Source organism: Hyla sarda, unplaced genomic scaffold (genome assembly GCF_029499605.1).
Source record: "Hyla sarda isolate aHylSar1 unplaced genomic scaffold, aHylSar1.hap1 scaffold_1625, whole genome shotgun sequence".
In the NCBI taxonomy this organism is placed as follows: domain Eukaryota; kingdom Metazoa; phylum Chordata; class Amphibia; order Anura; family Hylidae; genus Hyla; species Hyla sarda.
Genome location: NW_026608263.1, coordinates 28571 through 53644, shown reverse-complemented (window position 1 = coordinate 53644; position 25074 = coordinate 28571). Strand labels below are relative to the sequence as shown.

Here is a 25074-nt window from a genome sequence, read left to right as displayed (position 1 = left end):
TCAGCTGGCTGTCTATGTCCCGCATCAATATAGACCAAAGTACAGAGGGTTAGGCTATGCTATTGTGCACCTACCTGATGCATCAGAAGGTGCGAGGCCCTTGCTAAATTCTGTGCACAGACTTTGAGATCTATACTTTAGACTGTATCTAAACCTGCTCCAACATGGACTGACATTCTGGCCTACTTTCAGCCGATGCGACTTGTCTGTCGCTGAACAGTCGCTTTTTATGTATTCAGCACCTATGTATAATGTTGTAAAAATGCTCTAGAAGCTAAAGTCGCAGAAATGTCACACATATTTGGCCTGCAACTTTCTGTGCGACAAATTCAGACAGGAAAAATCAGTATAAATCCTTAGAAAATTATCCCCCAGTGTCTCCATCTGCTGGCGGTATTGAATAAGCATTGCTGCACTGATGGGGTATGCATTAGACGAAAAAAAAGAAGAAAAAGAAGAATAATACGCCCAGAAAAGAGGCGAAAAGGAGAAAAACGTAAAAAAAACGTGAAAAAAAAGTAAGAGGAAGAGAAGGGAAAAAAAGGTGGAAATGGGTTTAAAAGTGATTTCGGCGGAGAAATATATATATATATATATATATATATATATATATATATATATATATATATATATATACGCGCACACACACACATATATATAAACGTATTCTCCGTTGAGATATTGCAGCCGCTGCTGTGTCCAGGCCCAGGAGCCTTAGCACTGTGCTGTGATGTCACTCAATACCACTGACATCACTAGGTGTAAACAACATCTCTCCTTTGCTGTGTATGTGACTATGGAGCTGTTTGGTGATGTCGTCTATTATGGCCTTCATAGAAGCAACAGGAGATTGTTGCATCCATCTAGAACCCTCAGAACTACAGTGCTATGATGTCACTCACTTCCACAGGCCTTGCAGAGTGTAAACAACAACAACCCAGCTTTGTTGTGTATGTAACCATAGGGATTTGTGATGTCACCTAGAACCTTCACAGCAGCGACAGCTTTATGAGGAGCATCAGCACTGCTCTGCCTGAGCAGAACCATCACCGCCATAGGTTGTCAAATAACCCGGGTTTAACCCACACAGGTAAGTCCAATGGGGTGCAGGCATGTCCTCTATGCTTACAGCTTCCCGTGGGTGTTGGTTTGATACCGTTTGGGGACAGCCAAGGAGGCATCTGCAGGCAACAAAGGTAGGTGTGTGCTTGTGTGTGTGTTTCCTATGCAGATCCTAAGCCCAGTGTCACATGCAAGTAGGAGGAGTAAGAAGGGTTCCTGGCAAATCCGGGTTATGGATTGCATTTAAAAAGGCCCCGTGGGAGTGCAATGGGCCCCTGTCTTGCTGCTTAGCAATAATGGTATGGGTTTAGGTTCTGCTGTGTGTACTGGTGGTTGACTGCCCCCCAGCCCAGAGTGTGCATGGAAAATTGTCTGGCAGCCTCCCTGACAGCAAGCAGTGATAGTGCCCATGAAGGGCACCTTGTTGGGCCCGCCCCTTTCACGGTTATCGCTTCTCGCCTTTTGGCTAAGATCAAGTGTAGTATCTGTTCTTATCAGTTTTCATGCTGGTGGGGATGGGTGCTGCATGGAGGATGCAGGTGTACCAGGGCTTTCCGGGGCTGGTTCTGAGGAATCAGCTCGACGGCTGCCCCGATGTGACCTGTTCCCTCCGGGTCTCGCCATGAGGCTGAGAGGGTCTAGAGCCGAGGTACTTTTGTGCCTCGGGGAGTGGTGACCCCGAGGTGCCGAAACTCACTGGGAGAATAGGCTCACTGAGTTGAAGCACGGGCACCATAATCTCTTCACCTTGTGGCACTCACCTCTTGATTCCCGGCCTTCTGGCTAGGATCAGAGAAATTTTTATAGATCCGGCCGGATGTCCGGGCAGTATATCTGCACACATTCACTTATTTATTTATTTTTTGTCTCACTGTGTCACTTTTTGCGTGTTGTGTGTTCACAGGATTTGTCAGGATGCGGTAGCCCTTCTGGGTGTCCCTCCTGGCGGTCTAGGGGAGGTGTGTGTGGCCATTAGGTTCCGCACCTCCCTGCAAACACCCCGGGTACTCCTGCTTCGCAGGGTACCTACCGTAATCGGCTCTGCGGGCAGATACCTTGGCTAACGCCAAGGGGGATGCCGGGAGCATTTGTGGTCTCCTAGTAGCTTCGGCGAAAAGGGACATCGAACCTGGAACCTCGCAGGTACCTTTTGGTCCGGAGGCGAAGGGTAAGGTTTGTTGGGGGGCCTCTCTCCTATCGGAGAAGGGCTTGCGATAGACCGCATCCTTTGTGCACGTTTTTTTAGTGTAACACGTTTGCACTTTTTCTTGCACTTTGGGTGAATCGAAAGCACGTTCCTCGGCTTTAGATAAAAAAAAAAAAAAAAAAAATCTGTTCTTATCAGTTTAATATCTGATACGTCCCCTATCTGGGGACCATATATTAAATGGATTTTTGAGAACGGGGGCCGATTTCGAAGCTTGCTTCCGTCGCCCTATGCATTGACCCGATATGGCAGTATCTTCGGGTACAGTGCACCACCCCCTTACAGGGTTAAAAAGAAAGATTCCTACTTTCATTGCTACCTGCTTGCTGGCTAGCCAGCTAGCCAGCCCTGTGGGCCTTGCTGCTGCTGCAGCCAAAAAACAAAAGGTGGTGCTGCTGCTGCTTCTGCTTCTGCTTGTGTCTGGCCGCTGTTGGAGCGTCCAGGCACAGGACTTCTGCTGCTGCTGACTAAATGGCCTCCTTAATTGGATCATTTGAGTAGCCAGCACACCTGTGCAGGTAGGGCATGACATGATAGGCAGCTGCCTTGATAGCGGGTGGGTGCTGAATGTTCCTAATTGACAAAATAAGATTAATGCTTATGAAGAAATATAAAATCTCATCCCTTCCCCAATATCGCGCCACACCCCTACCCCTTAATTCCCTGGTTGAACTTGATGGACATATGTCTTTTTTCGACCGTACTAACTATGTAACTATGTAACATAACATGGGGGGGGGGGGGGGGTCTCCTGGCTGTTCACACAGGTGTGTCATTGCTGTACATTGACCATGCATTGCTTCTGTGGTATTGCAAAGGCAAAGACAAATGCTTCCAGCCATCCATTGCACTAATGGATTGGTCATCAGCTGGCTGTCTATGTCCCGCATCAATATAGACCAAAGTACAGAGGGTTAGGCTATGCTATTGTGCACCTACCTGATGCATCAGAAGGTGCGAGGCCCTTGCTAAATTCTGTGCACAGACTTTGAGATCTATACTTTAGACTGTATCTAAACCTGCTCCAACATGGACTGACATTCTGGCCTACTTTCAGCCGATGCGACTTGTCTGTCGCTGAACAGACGCTTTTTATGTATTCAGCACCTATGTATAATGTTGTAAAAATGCTCTAGAAGCTAAAGTCGCAGAAATGTCACACATATTTGGCCTGCAACTTTCTGTGCGACAAATTCAGACAGGAAAAATCAGTATAAATCCTTAGAAAATTATCCCCCAGTGTCTCCATCTGCTGGCGGTATTGAATAAGCATTGCTGCACTGATGGGGTATGCATTAGACGAAAAAAAAGAAGAAAAAGAAGAATAATACGCCCAGAAAAGAGGCGAAAAGGAGAAAAACGTAAAAAAACGTGAAAAAAAAGTAAGAGGAAGAGAAGGGAAAAAAAGGTGGAAATGGGTTTAAAAGTGATTTCGGCGGAGAAATATATATATATATATATATATATATATATATATATATATATACGCGCACACACACACATATATATAAACGTATTCTCCGTTGAGATATTGCAGCCGCTGCTGTGTCCAGGCCCAGGAGCCTTAGCACTGTGCTGTGATGTCACTCAATACCACTGACATCACTAGGTGTAAACAACATCTCTCCTTTGCTGTGTATGTGACTATGGAGCTGTTTGGTGATGTCGTCTATTATGGCCTTCATAGAAGCAACAGGAGATTGTTGCATCCATCTAGAACCCTCAGAACTACAGTGCTATGATGTCACTCACTTCCACAGGCCTTGCAGAGTGTAAACAACAACAACCCAGCTTTGTTGTGTATGTAACCATAGGGATTTGTGATGTCACCTAGAACCTTCACAGCAGCGACAGCTTTATGAGGAGCATCAGCACTGCTCTGCCTGAGCAGAACCATCACCGCCATAGGTTGTCAAATAACCCGGGTTTAACCCACACAGGTAAGTCCAATGGGGTGCAGGCATGTCCTCTATGCTTACAGCTTCCCGTGGGTGTTGGTTTGATACCGTTTGGGGACAGCCAAGGAGGCATCTGCAGGCAACAAAGGTAGGTGTGTGCTTGTGTGTGTGTTTCCTATGCAGATCCTAAGCCCAGTGTCACATGCAAGTAGGAGGAGTAAGAAGGGTTCCTGGCAAATCCGGGTTATGGATTGCATTTAAAAAGGCCCCGTGGGAGTGCAATGGGCCCCTGTCTTGCTGCTTAGCAATAATGGTATGGGTTTAGGTTCTGCTGTGTGTACTGGTGGTTGACTGCCCCCCAGCCCAGAGTGTGCATGGAAAATTGTCTGGCAGCCTCCCTGACAGCAAGCAGTGATAGTGCCCATGAAGGGCACCTTGTTGGGCCCGCCCCTTTCACGGTTATCGCTTCTCGGCCTTTTGGCTAAGATCAAGTGTAGTATCTGTTCTTATCAGTTTAATATCTGATACGTCCCCTATCTGGGGACCATATATTAAATGGATTTTTGAGAACGGGGGCCGATTTCGAAGCTTGCTTCCGTCACCCTATGCATTGACCCGATATGGCAGTATCTTCGGGTACAGTGCACCACCCCCTTACAGGGTTAAAAAGAAAGATTCCTACTTTCATTGCTACCTGCTTGCTGGCTAGCCAGCTAGCCAGCCCTGTGGGCCTTGCTGCTGCTGCAGCCAAAAAACAAAAGGTGGTGCTGCTGCTGCTTTTGCTGCTTCTGCTTCTGCTTGTGTCTGGCCGCTGTTGGAGCGTCCAGGCACAGGACTTCTGCTGCTGCTGACTAAATGGCCTCCTTAATTGGATCATTTGAGTAGCCAGCACACCTGTGCAGGTAGGGCATGACATGATAGGCAGCTGCCTTGATAGCGGGTGGGTGCTGAATGTTCCTAATTGACAAAATAAGATTAATGCTTATGAAGAAATATAAAATCTCATCCCTTCCCCAATATCGCGCCACACCCCTACCCCTTAATTCCCTGGTTGAACTTGATGGACATATGTCTTTTTTCGACCGTACTAACTATGTAACTATGTAACATAACATGGGGAGGGGGGGGGTCTCCTGGCTGTTCACACAGGTGTGTCATTGCTGTACATTGACCATGCATTGCTTCTGTGGTATTGCAAAGGCAAAGACAAATGCTTCCAGCCATCCATTGCACTAATGGATTGGTCATCAGCTGGCTGTCTATGTCCCGCATCAATATAGACCAAAGTACAGAGGGTTAGGCTATGCTATTGTGCACCTACCTGATGCATCAGAAGGTGCGAGGCCCTTGCTAAATTCTGTGCACAGACTTTGAGATCTATACTTTAGACTGTATCTAAACCTGCTCCAACATGGACTGACATTCTGGCCTACTTTCAGCCGATGCGACTTGTCTGTCGCTGAACAGTCGCTTTTTATGTATTCAGCACCTATGTATAATGTTGTAAAAATGCTCTAGAAGCTAAAGTCGCAGAAATGTCACACATATTTGGCCTGCAACTTTCTGTGCGACAAATTCAGACAGGAAAAATCAGTATAAATCCTTAGAAAATTATCCCCCAGTGTCTCCATCTGCTGGCGGTATTGAATAAGCATTGCTGCACTGATGGGGTATGCATTAGACGAAAAAAAAGAAGAAAAAGAAGAATAATACGCCCAGAAAAGAGGCGAAAAGGAGAAAAACGTAAAAAAACGTGAAAAAAAAGTAAGAGGAAGAGAAGGGAAAAAAAGGTGGAAATGGGTTTAAAAGTGATTTCGGCGGAGAAATATATATATATATATATATATATATATATATATATATACGCGCACACACACACATATATATAAACGTATTCTCCGTTGAGATATTGCAGCCGCTGCTGTGTCCAGGCCCAGGAGCCTTAGCACTGTGCTGTGATGTCACTCAATACCACTGACATCACTAGGTGTAAACAACATCTCTCCTTTGCTGTGTATGTGACTATGGAGCTGTTTGGTGATGTCGTCTATTATGGCCTTCATAGAAGCAACAGGAGATTGTTGCATCCATCTAGAACCCTCAGAACTACAGTGCTATGATGTCACTCACTTCCACAGGCCTTGCAGAGTGTAAACAACAACAACCCAGCTTTGTTGTGTATGTAACCATAGGGATTTGTGATGTCACCTAGAACCTTCACAGCAGCGACAGCTTTATGAGGAGCATCAGCACTGCTCTGCCTGAGCAGAACCATCACCGCCATAGGTTGTCAAATAACCCGGGTTTAACCCACACAGGTAAGTCCAATGGGGTGCAGGCATGTCCTCTATGCTTACAGCTTCCCGTGGGTGTTGGTTTGATACCGTTTGGGGACAGCCAAGGAGGCATCTGCAGGCAACAAAGGTAGGTGTGTGCTTGTGTGTGTGTTTCCTATGCAGATCCTAAGCCCAGTGTCACATGCAAGTAGGAGGAGTAAGAAGGGTTCCTGGCAAATCCGGGTTATGGATTGCATTTAAAAAGGCCCCGTGGGAGTGCAATGGGCCCCTGTCTTGCTGCTTAGCAATAATGGTATGGGTTTAGGTTCTGCTGTGTGTACTGGTGGTTGACTGCCCCCCAGCCCAGAGTGTGCATGGAAAATTGTCTGGCAGCCTCCCTGACAGCAAGCAGTGATAGTGCCCATGAAGGGCACCTTGTTGGGCCCGCCCCTTTCACGGTTATCGCTTCTCGGCCTTTTGGCTAAGATCAAGTGTAGTATCTGTTCTTATCAGTTTAATATCTGATACGTCCCCTATCTGGGGACCATATATTAAATGGATTTTTGAGAACGGGGGCCGATTTCGAAGCTTGCTTCCGTCGCCCTATGCATTGACCCGATATGGCAGTATCTTCGGGTACAGTGCACCACCCCCTTACAGGGTTAAAAAGAAAGATTCCTACTTTCATTGCTACCTGCTTGCTGGCTAGCCAGCTAGCCAGCCCTGTGGGCCTTGCTGCTGCTGCAGCCAAAAAACAAAAGGTGGTGCTGCTGCTGCTTCTGCTGCTTCTGCTTCTGCTTGTGTCTGGCCGCTGTTGGAGCGTCTAGGCACAGGACTTCTGCTGCTGCTGACTAAATGGCCTCCTTAATTGGATCATTTGAGTAGCCAGCACACCTGTGCAGGTAGGGCATGACATGATAGGCAGCTGCCTTGATAGCGGGTGGGTGCTGAATGTTCCTAATTGACAAAATAAGATTAATGCTTATGAAGAAATATAAAATCTCATCCCTTCCCCAATATCGCGCCACACCCCTACCCCTTAATTCCCTGGTTGAACTTGATGGACATATGTCTTTTTTCGACCGTACTAACTATGTAACTATGTAACATAACATGGGGGGGGGGGGTCTCCTGGCTGTTCACACAGGTGTGTCATTGCTGTACATTGACCATGCATTGCTTCTGTGGTATTGCAAAGGCAAAGACAAATGCTTCCAGCCATCCATTGCACTAATGGATTGGTCATCAGCTGGCTGTCTATGTCCCGCATCAATATAGACCAAAGTACAGAGGGTTAGGCTATGCTATTGTGCACCTACCTGATGCATCAGAAGGTGCGAGGCCCTTGCTAAATTCTGTGCACAGACTTTGAGATCTATACTTTAGACTGTATCTAAACCTGCTCCAACATGGACTGACATTCTGGCCTACTTTCAGCCGATGCGACTTGTCTGTCGCTGAACAGTCGCTTTTTATGTATTCAGCACCTATGTATAATGTTGTAAAAATGCTCTAGAAGCTAAAGTCGCAGAAATGTCACACATATTTGGCCTGCAACTTTCTGTGCGACAAATTCAGACAGGAAAAATCAGTATAAATCCTTAGAAAATTATCCCCCAGTGTCTCCATCTGCTGGCGGTATTGAATAAGCATTGCTGCACTGATGGGGTATGCATTAGACGAAAAAAAAGAAGAAAAAGAAGAATAATACGCCCAGAAAAGAGGCGAAAAGGAGAAAAACGTAAAAAAACGTGAAAAAAAAGTAAGAGGAAGAGAAGGGAAAAAAAGGTGGAAATGGGTTTAAAAGTGATTTCGGCGGAGAAATATATATATATATATATATATATATATATATATATATACGCGCACACACACACATATATATAAACGTATTCTCCGTTGAGATATTGCAGCCGCTGCTGTGTCCAGGCCCAGGAGCCTTAGCACTGTGCTGTGATGTCACTCAATACCACTGACATCACTAGGTGTAAACAACATCTCTCCTTTGCTGTGTATGTGACTATGGAGCTGTTTGGTGATGTCGTCTATTATGGCCTTCATAGAAGCAACAGGAGATTGTTGCATCCATCTAGAACCCTCAGAACTACAGTGCTATGATGTCACTCACTTCCACAGGCCTTGCAGAGTGTAAACAACAACAACCCAGCTTTGTTGTGTATGTAACCATAGGGATTTGTGATGTCACCTAGAACCTTCACAGCAGCGACAGCTTTATGAGGAGCATCAGCACTGCTCTGCCTGAGCAGAACCATCACCGCCATAGGTTGTCAAATAACCCGGGTTTAACCCACACAGGTAAGTCCAATGGGGTGCAGGCATGTCCTCTATGCTTACAGCTTCCCGTGGGTGTTGGTTTGATACCGTTTGGGGACAGCCAAGGAGGCATCTGCAGGCAACAAAGGTAGGTGTGTGCTTGTGTGTGTGTTTCCTATGCAGATCCTAAGCCCAGTGTCACATGCAAGTAGGAGGAGTAAGAAGGGTTCCTGGCAAATCCGGGTTATGGATTGCATTTAAAAAGGCCCCGTGGGAGTGCAATGGGCCCCTGTCTTGCTGCTTAGCAATAATGGTATGGGTTTAGGTTCTGCTGTGTGTACTGGTGGTTGACTGCCCCCCAGCCCAGAGTGTGCATGGAAAATTGTCTGGCAGCCTCCCTGACAGCAAGCAGTGATAGTGCCCATGAAGGGCACCTTGTTGGGCCCGCCCCTTTCACGGTTATCGCTTCTCGGCCTTTTGGCTAAGATCAAGTGTAGTATCTGTTCTTATCAGTTTTCATGCTGGTGGGGATGGGTGCTGCATGGAGGATGCAGGTGTACCAGGGCTTTCCGGGGCTGGTTCTGAGGAATCAGCTCGACGGCTGCCCCGATGTGACCTGTTCCCTCCGGGTCTCGCCATGAGGCTGAGAGGGTCTAGAGCCGAGGTACTTTTGTGCCTCGGGGAGTGGTGACCCCGAGGTGCCGAAACTCACTGGGAGAATAGGCTCACTGAGTTGAAGCACGGGCACCATAATCTCTTCACCTTGTGGCACTCACCTCTTGATTCCCGGCCTTCTGGCTAGGATCAGAGAAATTTTTATAGATCCGGCCGGATGTCCGGGCAGTATATCTGCACACATTCACTTATTTATTTATTTTTTGTCTCACTGTGTCACTTTTTGCGTGTTGTGTGTTCACAGGATTTGTCAGGATGCGGTAGCCCTTCTGGGTGTCCCTCCTGGCGGTCTAGGGGAGGTGTGTGTGGCCATTAGGTTCCGCACCTCCCTGCAAACACCCCGGGTACTCCTGCTTCGCAGGGTACCTACCGTAATCGGCTCTGCGGGCAGATACCTTGGCTAACGCCAAGGGGGATGCCGGGAGCATTTGTGGTCTCCTAGTAGCTTCGGCGAAAAGGGACATCGAACCTGGAACCTCGCAGGTACCTTTTGGTCCGGAGGCGAAGGGTAAGGTTTGTTGGGGGGCCTCTCTCCTATCGGAGAAGGGCTTGCGATAGACCGCATCCTTTGTGCACGTTTTTTTAGTGTAACACGTTTGCACTTTTTCTTGCACTTTGGGTGAATCGAAAGCACGTTCCTCGGCTTTAGATAAAAAAAAAAAAAAAAAAAAAAAAAAAAATCTGTTCTTATCAGTTTAATATCTGATACGTCCCCTATCTGGGGACCATATATTAAATGGATTTTTGAGAACGGGGGCCGATTTCGAAGCTTGCTTCCGTCGCCCTATGCATTGACCCGATATGGCAGTATCTTCGGGTACAGTGCACCACCCCCTTACAGGGTTAAAAAGAAAGATTCCTACTTTCATTGCTACCTGCTTGCTGGCTAGCCAGCTAGCCAGCCCTGTGGGCCTTGCTGCTGCTGCAGCCAAAAAACAAAAGGTGGTGCTGCTGCTGCTTCTGCTTCTGCTTGTGTCTGGCCGCTGTTGGAGCGTCCAGGCACAGGACTTCTGCTGCTGCTGACTAAATGGCCTCCTTAATTGGATCATTTGAGTAGCCAGCACACCTGTGCAGGTAGGGCATGACATGATAGGCAGCTGCCTTGATAGCGGGTGGGTGCTGAATGTTCCTAATTGACAAAATAAGATTAATGCTTATGAAGAAATATAAAATCTCATCCCTTCCCCAATATCGCGCCACACCCCTACCCCTTAATTCCCTGGTTGAACTTGATGGACATATGTCTTTTTTCGACCGTACTAACTATGTAACTATGTAACATAACATGGGGGGGGGGGGGGGGTCTCCTGGCTGTTCACACAGGTGTGTCATTGCTGTACATTGACCATGCATTGCTTCTGTGGTATTGCAAAGGCAAAGACAAATGCTTCCAGCCATCCATTGCACTAATGGATTGGTCATCAGCTGGCTGTCTATGTCCCGCATCAATATAGACCAAAGTACAGAGGGTTAGGCTATGCTATTGTGCACCTACCTGATGCATCAGAAGGTGCGAGGCCCTTGCTAAATTCTGTGCACAGACTTTGAGATCTATACTTTAGACTGTATCTAAACCTGCTCCAACATGGACTGACATTCTGGCCTACTTTCAGCCGATGCGACTTGTCTGTCGCTGAACAGTCGCTTTTTATGTATTCAGCACCTATGTATAATGTTGTAAAAATGCTCTAGAAGCTAAAGTCGCAGAAATGTCACACATATTTGGCCTGCAACTTTCTGTGCGACAAATTCAGACAGGAAAAATCAGTATAAATCCTTAGAAAATTATCCCCCAGTGTCTCCATCTGCTGGCGGTATTGAATAAGCATTGCTGCACTGATGGGGTATGCATTAGACGAAAAAAAAGAAGAAAAAGAAGAATAATACGCCCAGAAAAGAGGCGAAAAGGAGAAAAACGTAAAAAAACGTGAAAAAAAAGTAAGAGGAAGAGAAGGGAAAAAAAGGTGGAAATGGGTTTAAAAGTGATTTCGGCGGAGAAATATATATATATATATATATATATATATATATATATATATATATACGCGCACACACACACATATATATAAACGTATTCTCCGTTGAGATATTGCAGCCGCTGCTGTGTCCAGGCCCAGGAGCCTTAGCACTGTGCTGTGATGTCACTCAATACCACTGACATCACTAGGTGTAAACAACATCTCTCCTTTGCTGTGTATGTGACTATGGAGCTGTTTGGTGATGTCGTCTATTATGGCCTTCATAGAAGCAACAGGAGATTGTTGCATCCATCTAGAACCCTCAGAACTACAGTGCTATGATGTCACTCACTTCCACAGGCCTTGCAGAGTGTAAACAACAACAACCCAGCTTTGTTGTGTATGTAACCATAGGGATTTGTGATGTCACCTAGAACCTTCACAGCAGCGACAGCTTTATGAGGAGCATCAGCACTGCTCTGCCTGAGCAGAACCATCACCGCCATAGGTTGTCAAATAACCCGGGTTTAACCCACACAGGTAAGTCCAATGGGGTGCAGGCATGTCCTCTATGCTTACAGCTTCCCGTGGGTGTTGGTTTGATACCGTTTGGGGACAGCCAAGGAGGCATCTGCAGGCAACAAAGGTAGGTGTGTGCTTGTGTGTGTGTTTCCTATGCAGATCCTAAGCCCAGTGTCACATGCAAGTAGGAGGAGTAAGAAGGGTTCCTGGCAAATCCGGGTTATGGATTGCATTTAAAAAGGCCCCGTGGGAGTGCAATGGGCCCCTGTCTTGCTGCTTAGCAATAATGGTATGGGTTTAGGTTCTGCTGTGTGTACTGGTGGTTGACTGCCCCCCAGCCCAGAGTGTGCATGGAAAATTGTCTGGCAGCCTCCCTGACAGCAAGCAGTGATAGTGCCCATGAAGGGCACCTTGTTGGGCCCGCCCCTTTCACGGTTATTGCTTCTCGGCCTTTTGGCTAAGATCAAGTGTAGTATCTGTTCTTATCAGTTTAATATCTGATACGTCCCCTATCTGGGGACCATATATTAAATGGATTTTTGAGAACGGGGGCCGATTTCGAAGCTTGCTTCCGTCGCCCTATGCATTGACCCGATATGGCAGTATCTTCGGGTACAGTGCACCACCCCCTTACAGGGTTAAAAAGAAAGATTCCTACTTTCATTGCTACCTGCTTGCTGGCTAGCCAGCTAGCCAGCCCTGTGGGCCTTGCTGCTGCTGCAGCCAAAAAACAAAAGGTGGTGCTGCTGCTGCTTCTGCTGCTTCTGCTTCTGCTTGTGTCTGGCCGCTGTTGGAGCGTCCAGGCACAGGACTTCTGCTGCTGCTGACTAAATGGCCTCCTTAATTGGATCATTTGAGTAGCCAGCACACCTGTGCAGGTAGGGCATGACATGATAGGCAGCTGCCTTGATAGCGGGTGGGTGCTGAATGTTCCTAATTGACAAAATAAGATTAATGCTTATGAAGAAATATAAAATCTCATCCCTTCCCCAATATCGCGCCACACCCCTACCCCTTAATTCCTTGGTTGAACTTGATGGACATATGTCTTTTTTCGACCGTACTAACTATGTAACTATGTAACATAACATGGGGGGGGGGGGGGGGGTCTCCTGGCTGTTCACACAGGTGTGTCATTGCTGTACATTGACCATGCATTGCTTCTGTGGTATTGCAAAGGCAAAGACAAATGCTTCCAGCCATCCATTGCACTAATGGATTGGTCATCAGCTGGCTGTCTATGTCCCGCATCAATATAGACCAAAGTACAGAGGGTTAGGCTATGCTATTGTGCACCTACCTGATGCATCAGAAGGTGCGAGGCCCTTGCTAAATTCTGTGCACAGACTTTGAGATCTATACTTTAGACTGTATCTAAACCTGCTCCAACATGGACTGACATTCTGGCCTACTTTCAGCCGATGCGACTTGTCTGTCGCTGAACAGTCGCTTTTTATGTATTCAGCACCTATGTATAATGTTGTAAAAATGCTCTAGAAGCTAAAGTCGCAGAAATGTCACACATATTTGGCCTGCAACTTTCTGTGCGACAAATTCAGACAGGAAAAATCAGTATAAATCCTTAGAAAATTATCCCCCAGTGTCTCCATCTGCTGGCGGTATTGAATAAGCATTGCTGCACTGATGGGGTATGCATTAGACGAAAAAAAAGAAGAAAAAGAAGAATAATACGCCCAGAAAAGAGGCGAAAAGGAGAAAAACGTAAAAAAACGTGAAAAAAAAGTAAGAGGAAGAGAAGGGAAAAAAAGGTGGAAATGGGTTTAAAAGTGATTTCGGCGGAGAAATATATATATATATATATATATATATATATATATATATATACGCGCACACACACACATATATATAAACGTATTCTCCGTTGAGATATTGCAGCCGCTGCTGTGTCCAGGCCCAGGAGCCTTAGCACTGTGCTGTGATGTCACTCAATACCACTGACATCACTAGGTGTAAACAACATCTCTCCTTTGCTGTGTATGTGACTATGGAGCTGTTTGGTGATGTCGTCTATTATGGCCTTCATAGAAGCAACAGGAGATTGTTGCATCCATCTAGAACCCTCAGAACTACAGTGCTATGATGTCACTCACTTCCACAGGCCTTGCAGAGTGTAAACAACAACAACCCAGCTTTGTTGTGTATGTAACCATAGGGATTTGTGATGTCACCTAGAACCTTCACAGCAGCGACAGCTTTATGAGGAGCATCAGCACTGCTCTGCCTGAGCAGAACCATCACCGCCATAGGTTGTCAAATAACCCGGGTTTAACCCACACAGGTAAGTCCAATGGGGTGCAGGCATGTCCTCTATGCTTACAGCTTCCCGTGGGTGTTGGTTTGATACCGTTTGGGGACAGCCAAGGAGGCATCTGCAGGCAACAAAGGTAGGTGTGTGCTTGTGTGTGTGTTTCCTATGCAGATCCTAAGCCCAGTGTCACATGCAAGTAGGAGGAGTAAGAAGGGTTCCTGGCAAATCCGGGTTATGGATTGCATTTAAAAAGGCCCCGTGGGAGTGCAATGGGCCCCTGTCTTGCTGCTTAGCAATAATGGTATGGGTTTAGGTTCTGCTGTGTGTACTGGTGGTTGACTGCCCCCCAGCCCAGAGTGTGCATGGAAAATTGTCTGGCAGCCTCCCTGACAGCAAGCAGTGATAGTGCCCATGAAGGGCACCTTGTTGGGCCCGCCCCTTTCACGGTTATCGCTTCTCGGCCTTTTGGCTAAGATCAAGTGTAGTATCTGTTCTTATCAGTTTAATATCTGATACGTCCCCTATCTGGGGACCATATATTAAATGGATTTTTGAGAACGGGGGCCGATTTCGAAGCTTGCTTCCGTCGCCCTATGCATTGACCCGATATGGCAGTATCTTCGGGTACAGTGCACCACCCCCTTACAGGGTTAAAAAGAAAGATTCCTACTTTCATTGCTACCTGCTTGCTGGCTAGCCAGCTAGCCAGCCCTGTGGGCCTTGCTGCTGCTGCAGCCAAAAAACAAAAGGTGGTGCTGCTGCTGCTTCTGCTGCTTCTGCTGCTTCTGCTTCTGCTTGTGTCTGGCCGCTGTTGGAGCGTCCAGGCACAGGACTTCTGCTGCTGCTGACTAAATGGCCTCCTTAATTGGATCATTTGAGTAGCCAGCACACCTGTGCAGGTAGGGCATGACATGATAGGCAGCTGCCTTGATAGCGGGTGGGTGCTGAATGTTCCTAATTGACAAAATAAGATTAATGCTTATGAAGAAATATAAAATCTCATCCCTTCCCCAATATCGCGCCACACCCCTACCCCTTAATTCCCTGGTTGAACTTGATGGACATATGTCTTTTTTCGACCGTACTAACTATGTAACTATGTAACATAACATGGGGGGGGGTCTCCTGGCTGTTCACACAGGTGTGTCATTGCTGTACATTGACCATGCATTGCTTCTGTGGTATTGCAAAGGCAAAGACAAATGCTTCCAGCCATCCATTGCACTAATGGATTGGTCATCAGCTGGCTGTCTATGTCCCGCATCAATATAGACCAAAGTACAGAGGGTTAGGCTATGCTATTGTGCACCTACCTGATGCATCAGAAGGTGCGAGGCCCTTGCTAAATTCTGTGCACAGACTTTGAGATCTATACTTTAGACTGTATCTAAACCTGCTCCAACATGGACTGACATTCTGGCCTACTTTCAGCCGATGCGACTTGTCTGTCGCTGAACAGTCGCTTTTTATGTATTCAGCACCTATGTATAATGTTGTAAAAATGCTCTAGAAGCTAAAGTCGCAGAAATGTCACACATATTTGGCCTGCAACTTTCTGTGCGACAAATTCAGACAGGAAAAATCAGTATAAATCCTTAGAAAATTATCCCCCAGTGTCTCCATCTGCTGGCGGTATTGAATAAGCATTGCTGCACTGATGGGGTATGCATTAGACGAAAAAAAAGAAGAAAAAGAAGAATAATACGCCCAGAAAAGAGGCGAAAAGGAGAAAAACGTAAAAAAACGTGAAAAAAAAGTAAGAGGAAGAGAAGGGAAAAAAAGGTGGAAATGGGTTTAAAAGTGATTTCGGCGGAGAAATATATATATATATATATATATATATATATATATATATATATATACGCGCACACACACACATATATATAAACGTATTCTCCGTTGAGATATTGCAGCCGCTGCTGTGTCCAGGCCCAGGAGCCTTAGCACTGTGCTGTGATGTCACTCAATACCACTGACATCACTAGGTGTAAACAACATCTCTCCTTTGCTGTGTATGTGACTATGGAGCTGTTTGGTGATGTCGTCTATTATGGCCTTCATAGAAGCAACAGGAGATTGTTGCATCCATCTAGAACCCTCAGAACTACAGTGCTATGATGTCACTCACTTCCACAGGCCTTGCAGAGTGTAAACAACAACAACCCAGCTTTGTTGTGTATGTAACCATAGGGATTTGTGATGTCACCTAGAACCTTCACAGCAGCGACAGCTTTATGAGGAGCATCAGCACTGCTCTGCCTGAGCAGAACCATCACCGCCATAGGTTGTCAAATAACCCGGGTTTAACCCACACAGGTAAGTCCAATGGGGTGCAGGCATGTCCTCTATGCTTACAGCTTCCCGTGGGTGTTGGTTTGATACCGTTTGGGGACAGCCAAGGAGGCATCTGCAGGCAACAAAGGTAGGTGTGTGCTTGTGTGTGTGTTTCCTATGCAGATCCTAAGCCCAGTGTCACATGCAAGTAGGAGGAGTAAGAAGGGTTCCTGGCAAATCCGGGTTATGGATTGCATTTAAAAAGGCCCCGTGGGAGTGCAATGGGCCCCTGTCTTGCTGCTTAGCAATAATGGTATGGGTTTAGGTTCTGCTGTGTGTACTGGTGGTTGACTGCCCCCCAGCCCAGAGTGTGCATGGAAAATTGTCTGGCAGCCTCCCTGACAGCAAGCAGTGATAGTGCCCATGAAGGGCACCTTGTTGGGCCCGCCCCTTTCACGGTTATCGCTTCTCGGCCTTTTGGCTAAGATCAAGTGTAGTATCTGTTCTTATCAGTTTAATATCTGATACGTCCCCTATCTGGGGACCATATATTAAATGGATTTTTGAGAACGGGGGCCGATTTCGAAGCTTGCTTCCGTCGCCCTATGCATTGACCCGATATGGCAGTATCTTCGGGTACAGTGCACCACCCCCTTACAGGGTTAAAAAGAAAGATTCCTACTTTCATTGCTACCTGCTTGCTGGCTAGCCAGCTAGCCAGCCCTGTGGGCCTTGCTGCTGCTGCAGCCAAAAAACAAAAGGTGGTGCTGCTGCTGCTTCTGCTGCTTCTGCTTCTGCTTGTGTCTGGCCGCTGTTGGAGCGTCCAGGCACAGGACTTCTGCTGCTGCTGACTAAATGGCCTCCTTAATTGGATTATTTGAGTAGCCAGCACACCTGTGCAGGTAGGGCATGACATGATAGGCAGCTGCCTTGATAGCGGGTGGGTGCTGAATGTTCCTAATTGACAAAATAAGATTAATGCTTATGAAGAAATATAAAATCTCATCCCTTCCCCAATATCGCGCCACACCCCTACCCCTTAATTCCCTGGTTGAACTTGATGGACATATGTCTTTTTTCGACCGTACTAACTATGTAACTATGTAACATAACATGGGGGGGGGGGGGGTCTCCTGGCTGTTCACACAGGTGTGTCATTGCTGTACATTGACCATGCATTGCTTCTGTGGTATTGCAAAGGCAAAGACAAATGCTTCCAGCCATCCATTGCACTAATGGATTGGTCATCAGCTGGCTGTCTATGTCCCGCATCAATATAGACCAAAGTACAGAGGGTTAGGCTATGCTATTGTGCACCTACCTGATGCATCAGAAGGTGCGAGGCCCTTGCTAAATTCTGTGCACAGACTTTGAGATCTATACTTTAGACTGTATCTAAACCTGCTCCAACATGGACTGACATTCTGGCCTACTTTCAGCCGATGCGACTTGTCTGTCGCTGAACAGTCGCTTTTTATGTATTCAGCACCTATGTATAATGTTGTAAAAATGCTCTAGAAGCTAAAGTCGCAGAAATGTCACACATATTTGGCCTGCAACTTTCTGTGCGACAAATTCAGACAGGAAAAATCAGTATAAATCCTTAGAAAATTATCCCCCAGTGTCTCCATCTGCTGGCGGTATTGAATAAGCATTGCTGCACTGATGGGGTATGCATTAGACGAAAAAAAAGAAGAAAAAGAAGAATAATACGCCCAGAAAAGAGGCGAAAAGGAGAAAAACGTAAAAAAACGTGAAAAAAAAGTAAGAGGAAGAGAAGGGAAAAAAAGGTGGAAATGGGTTTAAAAGTGATTTCGGCGGAGAAATATATATATATATATATATATATATATATATATACGCGCACACACACACATATATATAAACGTATTCTCCGTTGAGATATTGCAGCCGCTGCTGTGTCCAGGCCCAGGAGCCTTAGCACTGTGCTGTGATGTCACTCAATACCACTGACATCACTAGGTGTAAACAACATCTCTCCTTTGCTGTGTATGTGACTATGGAGCTGTTTGGTGATGTCGTCTATTATGGCCTTCATAGAAGCAACAGGAGATTGTTGCATCCATCTAGAACCCTCAGAACTACAGTGCTATGATGTCACTCACTTCCACAGGCCTTGCAGAGTGTAAACAACAACAACCCAGCTTTGTTGTGTATGTAACCATAGGAAATTGTGATGTCACCTAGAACCTTCACAGCAGCAACAGCTTTATGAGGAGCATCAGCACTGCTCTGCCTGAGCAGAACCATCACCGCCATAGGTTGTCAAATAACCCGGGTTTAACCCACACAGGTAAGTCCAATGGGGTGCAGGCATGTCCTCTATGCTTACAGCTTCCCGTGGGTGTTGGTTTGATACCGTTTGGGGACAGCCAAGGAGGCATCTGCAGGCAACAAAGGTAGGTGTGTGCTTGTGTGTGTGTTTCCTATGCAGATCCTAAGCCCAGTGTCACATGCAAGTAGGAGGAGTAAGAAGGGTTCCTGGCAAATCCGGGTTATGGATTGCATTTAAAAAGGCCCCGTGGGAGTGCAATGGGCCCCTGTCTTGCTGCTTAGCAATAATGGTATGGGTTTAGGTTCTGCTGTGTGTACTGGTGGTTGACTGCCCCCCAGCCCAGAGTGTGCATGGAAAATTGTCTGGCAGCCTCCCTGACAGCAAGCAGTGATAGTGCCCATGAAGGGCACCTTGTTGGGCCCGCCCCTTTCACGGTTATCGCTTCTCGGCCTTTTGGCTAAGATCAAGTGTAGTATCTGTTCTTATCAGTTTAATATCTGATACGTCCCCTATCTGGGGACCATATATTAAATGGATTTTTGAGAACGGGGGCCGATTTCGAAGCTTGCTTCCGTCGCCCTATGCATTGACCCGATATGGCAGTATCTTCGGGTACAGTGCACCACCCCCTTACAGGGTTAAAAAGAAAGATTCCTACTTTCATTGCTACCTGCTTGCTGGCTAGCCAGCTAGCCAGCCCTGTGGGCCTTGCTGCTGCTGCAGCCAAAAAACAAAAGGTGGTGCTGCTGCTGCTTCTGCTGCTTCTGCTTCTGCTTGTGTCTGGCCGCTGTTGGAGCGTCCAGGCACAGGACTTCTGCTGCTGCTGACTAAATGGCCTCCTTAATTGGATCATTTGAGTAGCCAGCACACCTGTGCAGGTAGGGCATGACATGATAGGCAGCTGCCTTGATAGCGGGTGGGTGCTGAATGTTCCTAATTGACAAAATAAGATTAATGCTTATGAAGAAATATAAAATCTCATCCCTTCCCCAATATCGCGCCACACCCCTACCCCTTAATTCCCTGGTTGAACTTGATGGACATATGTCTTTTTTCGACCGTACTAACTATGTAACTATGTAACATAACATGGGGGGGGGGGGGGGTCTCCTGGCTGTTCACACAGGTGTGTCATTGCTGTACATTGACCATGCATTGCTTCTGTGGTATTGCAAAGGCAAAGACAAATGCTTCCAGCCATCCATTGCACTAATGGATTGGTCATCAGCTGGCTGTCTATGTCCCGCATCAATATAGACCAAAGTACAGAGGGTTAGGCTATGCTATTGTGCACCTACCTGATGCATCAGAAGGTGCGAGGCCCTTGCTAAATTCTGTGCACAGACTTTGAGATCTATACTTTAGACTGTATTTAAACCTGCTCCAACATGGACTGACATTCTGGCCTACTTTCAGCCGATGCGACTTGTCTGTCGCTGAACAGTCGCTTTTTATGTATTCAGCACCTATGTATAATGTTGTAAAAATGCTCTAGAAGCTAAAGTCGCAGAAATGTCACACATATTTGGCCTGCAACTTTCTGTGCGACAAATTCAGACAGGAAAAATCAGTATAAATCCTTAGAAAATTATCCCCCAGTGTCTCCATCTGCTGGCGGTATTGAATAAGCATTGCTGCACTGATGGGGTATGCATTAGATGAAAAAAAAGAAGAAAAAGAAGAATAATACGCCCAGAAAAGAGGCGAAAAGGAGAAAAACGTAAAAAAACGTGAAAAAAAAGTAAGAGGAAGAGAAGGGAAAAAAAGGTGGAAATGGGGTTAAAAGTGATTTCGGCGGAGAAATATATATATATATATATATATATATATATATATATATATATATACGCGCACACACACACATATATATAAACGTATTCTCCGTTGAGATATTGCAGCCGCTGCTGTGTCCAGGCCCAGGAGCCTTAGCACTGTGCTGTGATGTCACTCAATACCACTGACATCACTAGGTGTAAACAACATCTCTCCTTTGCTGTGTATGTGACTATGGAGCTGTTTGGTGATGTCGTCTATTATGGCCTTCATAGAAGCAACAGGAGATTGTTGCATCCATCTAGAACCCTCAGAACTACAGTGCTATGATGTCACTCACTTCCACAGGCCTTGCAGAGTGTAAACAACAACAACCCAGCTTTGTTGTGTATGTAACCATAGGGATTTGTGATGTCACCTAGAACCTTCACAGCAGCGACAGCTTTATGAGGAGCATCAGCACTGCTCTGCCTGAGCAGAACCATCACCGCCATAGGTTGTCAAATAACCCGGGTTTAACCCACACAGGTAAGTCCAATGGGGTGCAGGCATGTCCTCTATGCTTACAGCTTCCCGTGGGTGTTGGTTTGATACTGTTTGGGGACAGCCAAGGAGGCATCTGCAGGCAACAAAGGTAGGTGTGTGCTTGTGTGTGTGTTTCCTATGCAGATCCTAAGCCCAGTGTCACATGCAAGTAGGAGGAGTAAGAAGGGTTCCTGGCAAATCCGGGTTATGGATTGCATTTAAAAAGGCCCCGTGGGAGTGCAATGGGCCCCTGTCTTGCTGCTTAGCAATAATGGTATGGGTTTAGGTTCTGCTGTGTGTACTGGTGGTTGACTGCCCCCCAGCCCAGAGTGTGCATGGAAAATTGTCTGGCAGCCTCCCTGACAGCAAGCAGTGATAGTGCCCATGAAGGGCACCTTGTTGGGCCCGCCCCTTTCACGGTTATCGCTTCTCGGCCTTTTGGCTAAGATCAAGTGTAGTATCTGTTCTTATCAGTTAAATATCTGATACGTCCCCTATCTGGGGACCATATATTAAATGGATTTTTGAGAACGGGGGCCGATTTCGAAGCTTGCTTCCGTCGCCCTATGCATTGACCCGATATGGCAGTATCTTCGGGTACAGTGCACCACCCCCTTACAGGGTTAAAAAGAAAGATTCCTACTTTCATTGCTACCTGCTTGCTGGCTAGCCAGCTAGCCAGCCCTGTGGGCCTTGCTGCTGCTGCAGCCAAAAAACAAAAGGTGGTGCTGCTGCTGCTTCTGCTGCTTCTGCTTCTGCTTGTGTCTGGCCGCTGTTGGAGCGTCCAGGCACAGGACTTCTGCTGCTGCTGACTAAATGGCCTCCTTAATTGGATCATTTGAGTAGCCAGCACACCTGTGCAGGTAGGGCATGACATGATAGGCAGCTGCCTTGATAGCGGGTGGGTGCTGAATGTTCCTAATTGACAAAATAAGATTAATGCTTATGAAGAAATATAAAATCTCATCCCTTCCCCAATATCGCGCCACACCCCTACCCCTTAATTCCCTGGTTGAACTTGATGGACATATGTCTTTTTTCGACCGTACTAACTATGTAACTATGTAACATAACATGGGGGGGGGGGGGGGTCTCCTGGCTGTTCACACAGGTGTGTCATTGCTGTACATTGACCATGCATTGCTTCTGTGGTATTGCAAAGGCAAAGACAAAATGCTTCCAGCCATCCATTGCACTAATGGATTGGTCATCAGCTGGCTGTCTATGTCCCGCATCAATATAGACCAAAGTACAGAGGGTTAGGCTATGCTATTGTGCACCTACCTGATGCATCAGAAGGTGCGAGGCCCTTGCTAAATTCTGTGCACAGACTTTGAGATCTATACTTTAGACTGTGTCTAAACCTGCTCCAACATGGACTGACATTCTGGCCTACTTTCAGCCAATGCGACTTGTCTGTCGCTGAACAGTCGCTTTTTATGTATTCAGCACCTATGTATAATGTTGTAAAAATGCTCTAGAAGCTAAAGTCGCAGAAATGTCACACATATTTGGCCTGCAACTTTCTGTGCGACAAATTCAGACAGGAAAAATCAGTATAAATCCTTAGAAAATTATCCCCCAGTGTCTCCATCTGCTGGCGGTATTGAATAAGCATTGCTGCACTGATGGGGTATGCATTAGACGAAAAAAAAGAAGAAAAAGAAGAATAATACGCCCAGAAAAGAGGCGAAAAGGAGAAAAACGTAAAAAAACGTGAAAAAAAAGTAAGAGGAAGAGAAGGGAAAAAAAGGTGGAAATGGGTTTAAAAGTGATTTCGGCGGAGAAATATATATTTGTGGTCGTGGCCCATGATAGTGGAATTGGACGTACTTACCAATGCTTGTCTTGATCTGTTTGTTTCACAACTCGTCCACCTGTAAAACACATCCTGCCACTGAACACACATGCCTTAACCTGGACTGATACTAACTGACCCTTACTACTGAATCTTAACAGCGGTTGAATTGTGCCCAAACCGCGAACGAGGGCACGCCTATAGTGGGCATGCCCTATTGGTGATAAATGAAAAATGGGTTTGGGAGGGTGGGCAACGCTGTGCGATGAACGTGCCGGCTTGCAGAGAGGCCGAACGTTAAATACACCCGGCCCCTCCCACAAATTCAGCCGTAGGCTTCTCACTTGTGGTCGTGGCCCATGATAGTGGAATTGGACGTACTTACCAATGCTTGTCTTGATCTGTTTGTTTCACAACTCGTCCACCTGTAAAACACATCCTGCCACTGAACACACATGCCTTAACCTGGACTGATACTAACTGACCCTTACTACTGAATCTTAACAGCGGTTGAATTGTGCCCAAACCGCGAACGAGGGCACGCCTATAGTGGGCAAAAAATGATAACACGGTTAGGTAAATGGTGAAAGCAAAATTACTTTTATTTATTACAGCACTAAAAATTTGAATACATCCGCCATTTCTAACTGGGGGTTGGGAATGTATGCCGCATAGGCATCTGATTTCCATCTTCCTAATTTTTTTAATATATGGACCGGTACTCCGTGTTTGGAGGCTGCGGAGGCTGCTCCAATGCGGAACGAGTGTCCTGAGTAGCAGCGTGGGTCAAGACCTAACAGCCTAATCAACGTGCGTACATGACTGACAAACTGAGCGGTGGTGAGAGGAGCTGAATCAAAAGGCAGCAGTGGCCTTAACTCTGGTTTGCCATTCATGATGTTTACCCACTCCGTGAGTACCGCAAGAGGGCACCAGGGGTTACCGGAGGGATAATACCGCACCATGGTGGACTCCCTGCAGGTTTTCGTGACCCGTAGTGTGAGCTCTGCATGACTTTGCTTAATGCTGAGTTGGCCTATGTCTACGAAAGGTGCTGAACGTGACGCACAAGTGATCTCCCCAGGCCTCAAAAACCCATAAAGCGCCAAATATATGCCGACCTTGATAACCTTGCTGTGGAACCACCCGAACGGGACGGAGTCGAGAAGATTCGACATGTTTCTGAAGATTTCCCCTGTAATAGGTTGCCGTGTACCCACCCGCGGGATGGAGGTAGAATTAACCCCTTTTAATGCCGCTTTGATAAGATGTATTGAGCATATGGAAGGCTCTTCAGGGAATTGTAAAGCATGGTAGTGTTGAATTCCGGATATATGTAACTTGATGGAGTTGTAAGACAAGCTCAGGTCAGAGTGGCAAAAGGCAATGAACTGTAGTATAGTGGAAATGCTAAAGCCCCAAGGCAAGGCGTGTCTGTCCAGAAACGAGCTGTATAAGCTGATGGCTGCTGCGTAAGCCTTCCTTGTCCTTGGGGCTAATGAACTCCTCACTAAAGTTTCTGCTATCAGGGAGTAACGCCTCAATCCAGAGTTAGCACCCGATGTGAAGGCACTGTGGTGGCTACTGGCTCCGCACCTGGTGAGACCTGGAAAAAAAGATCATAGTTACCCCTAGACAAGGCATCAGCCGCTGTGTTGCAAGTTCCAGCTATGTGTACTGCAATGAAGTTGAAATTGTGTTGTAGTGCTATCCATACTAGCCTGCGCAAATAACTCATGACCTGTAATGATTTGGATCTACCCTTGTTAACTGTCTGTACTGTGGCCAAATTGTCACAGAAAAACGTGACCGTGGATTTGGACCATGAGGATCCCCAGACGTGTGCTGCTGCCACTATGGGATACACTTCAAACAAGGCGGAAGTGCGGCTGAACCCAGGGACATCCATAACCTCTGGTGGCCATCGGCTGGCCATCCACTGCTCGCCATGGATTGCTGCGAAACCCAGTGTGCCTGTGGCATCCGTGTACACCTTAGGGGAGTCGAGAGTGACAGCTGGCAAGAAAATTGACACCCCATTCCACTGACTGATGTGATCATGCCACATGTGTAAGTCTGCCAACGCTTCAGGACCTAACTTGACCGGACTACCTGACTTTGTTGCTAGTGACAGTAGTGCCAACAGCCTTGATACAAAAGATCTACCCTGCGGAATTATCCGCATTGCGAAAGCTAGCATGCCTAGCAAGCTCTGTAGTTCAACCCTTGATGTCACTCGTGTTCTCATGAATTTCTGGATGGTTTCT

The 25074-nt window shown here is 46.6% G+C and overlaps 9 non-coding genes and 2 pseudogenes across 9 annotated transcripts; all 11 read left to right on the top strand.

The window, feature by feature from the left end:
* The first annotated feature begins 1509 nt into the window (after positions 1 to 1509).
* On the top strand, positions 1510 to 1668 carry LOC130311370 (U2 spliceosomal RNA; annotated as a pseudogene).
* Positions 1669 to 2360: 692 nt separating this feature from the next.
* On the top strand, positions 2361 to 2546 carry LOC130311364 (U2 spliceosomal RNA). The gene has a single exon (XR_008859767.1). It is a non-coding gene; the product is annotated as a U2 spliceosomal RNA (small nuclear RNA).
* A 2082-nt stretch (positions 2547 to 4628) lies between these two features.
* LOC130311359 (U2 spliceosomal RNA) lies at positions 4629 to 4819 on the top strand. The gene has a single exon (XR_008859764.1). It is a non-coding gene; the product is annotated as a U2 spliceosomal RNA (small nuclear RNA).
* A 2085-nt stretch (positions 4820 to 6904) lies between these two features.
* LOC130311353 (U2 spliceosomal RNA) lies at positions 6905 to 7095 on the top strand. Its single transcript, XR_008859757.1, has one exon. It is a non-coding gene; the product is annotated as a U2 spliceosomal RNA (small nuclear RNA).
* Positions 7096 to 9178: 2083 nt separating this feature from the next.
* LOC130311368 (U2 spliceosomal RNA) lies at positions 9179 to 9338 on the top strand (annotated as a pseudogene).
* A 692-nt stretch (positions 9339 to 10030) lies between these two features.
* On the top strand, positions 10031 to 10225 carry LOC130311365 (U2 spliceosomal RNA). Its single transcript, XR_008859768.1, has one exon. It is a non-coding gene; the product is annotated as a U2 spliceosomal RNA (small nuclear RNA).
* Positions 10226 to 12309: 2084 nt separating this feature from the next.
* LOC130311356 (U2 spliceosomal RNA) lies at positions 12310 to 12500 on the top strand. The gene has a single exon (XR_008859761.1). It is a non-coding gene; the product is annotated as a U2 spliceosomal RNA (small nuclear RNA).
* Positions 12501 to 14590: 2090 nt separating this feature from the next.
* On the top strand, positions 14591 to 14781 carry LOC130311352 (U2 spliceosomal RNA). The gene has a single exon (XR_008859756.1). It is a non-coding gene; the product is annotated as a U2 spliceosomal RNA (small nuclear RNA).
* Positions 14782 to 16876: 2095 nt separating this feature from the next.
* LOC130311351 (U2 spliceosomal RNA) lies at positions 16877 to 17067 on the top strand. Its single transcript, XR_008859755.1, has one exon. It is a non-coding gene; the product is annotated as a U2 spliceosomal RNA (small nuclear RNA).
* Positions 17068 to 19148: 2081 nt separating this feature from the next.
* LOC130311350 (U2 spliceosomal RNA) lies at positions 19149 to 19339 on the top strand. Its single transcript, XR_008859754.1, has one exon. It is a non-coding gene; the product is annotated as a U2 spliceosomal RNA (small nuclear RNA).
* Positions 19340 to 21431: 2092 nt separating this feature from the next.
* On the top strand, positions 21432 to 21622 carry LOC130311360 (U2 spliceosomal RNA). The gene has a single exon (XR_008859765.1). It is a non-coding gene; the product is annotated as a U2 spliceosomal RNA (small nuclear RNA).
* The last annotated feature ends 3452 nt before the right edge of the window (positions 21623 to 25074 follow it).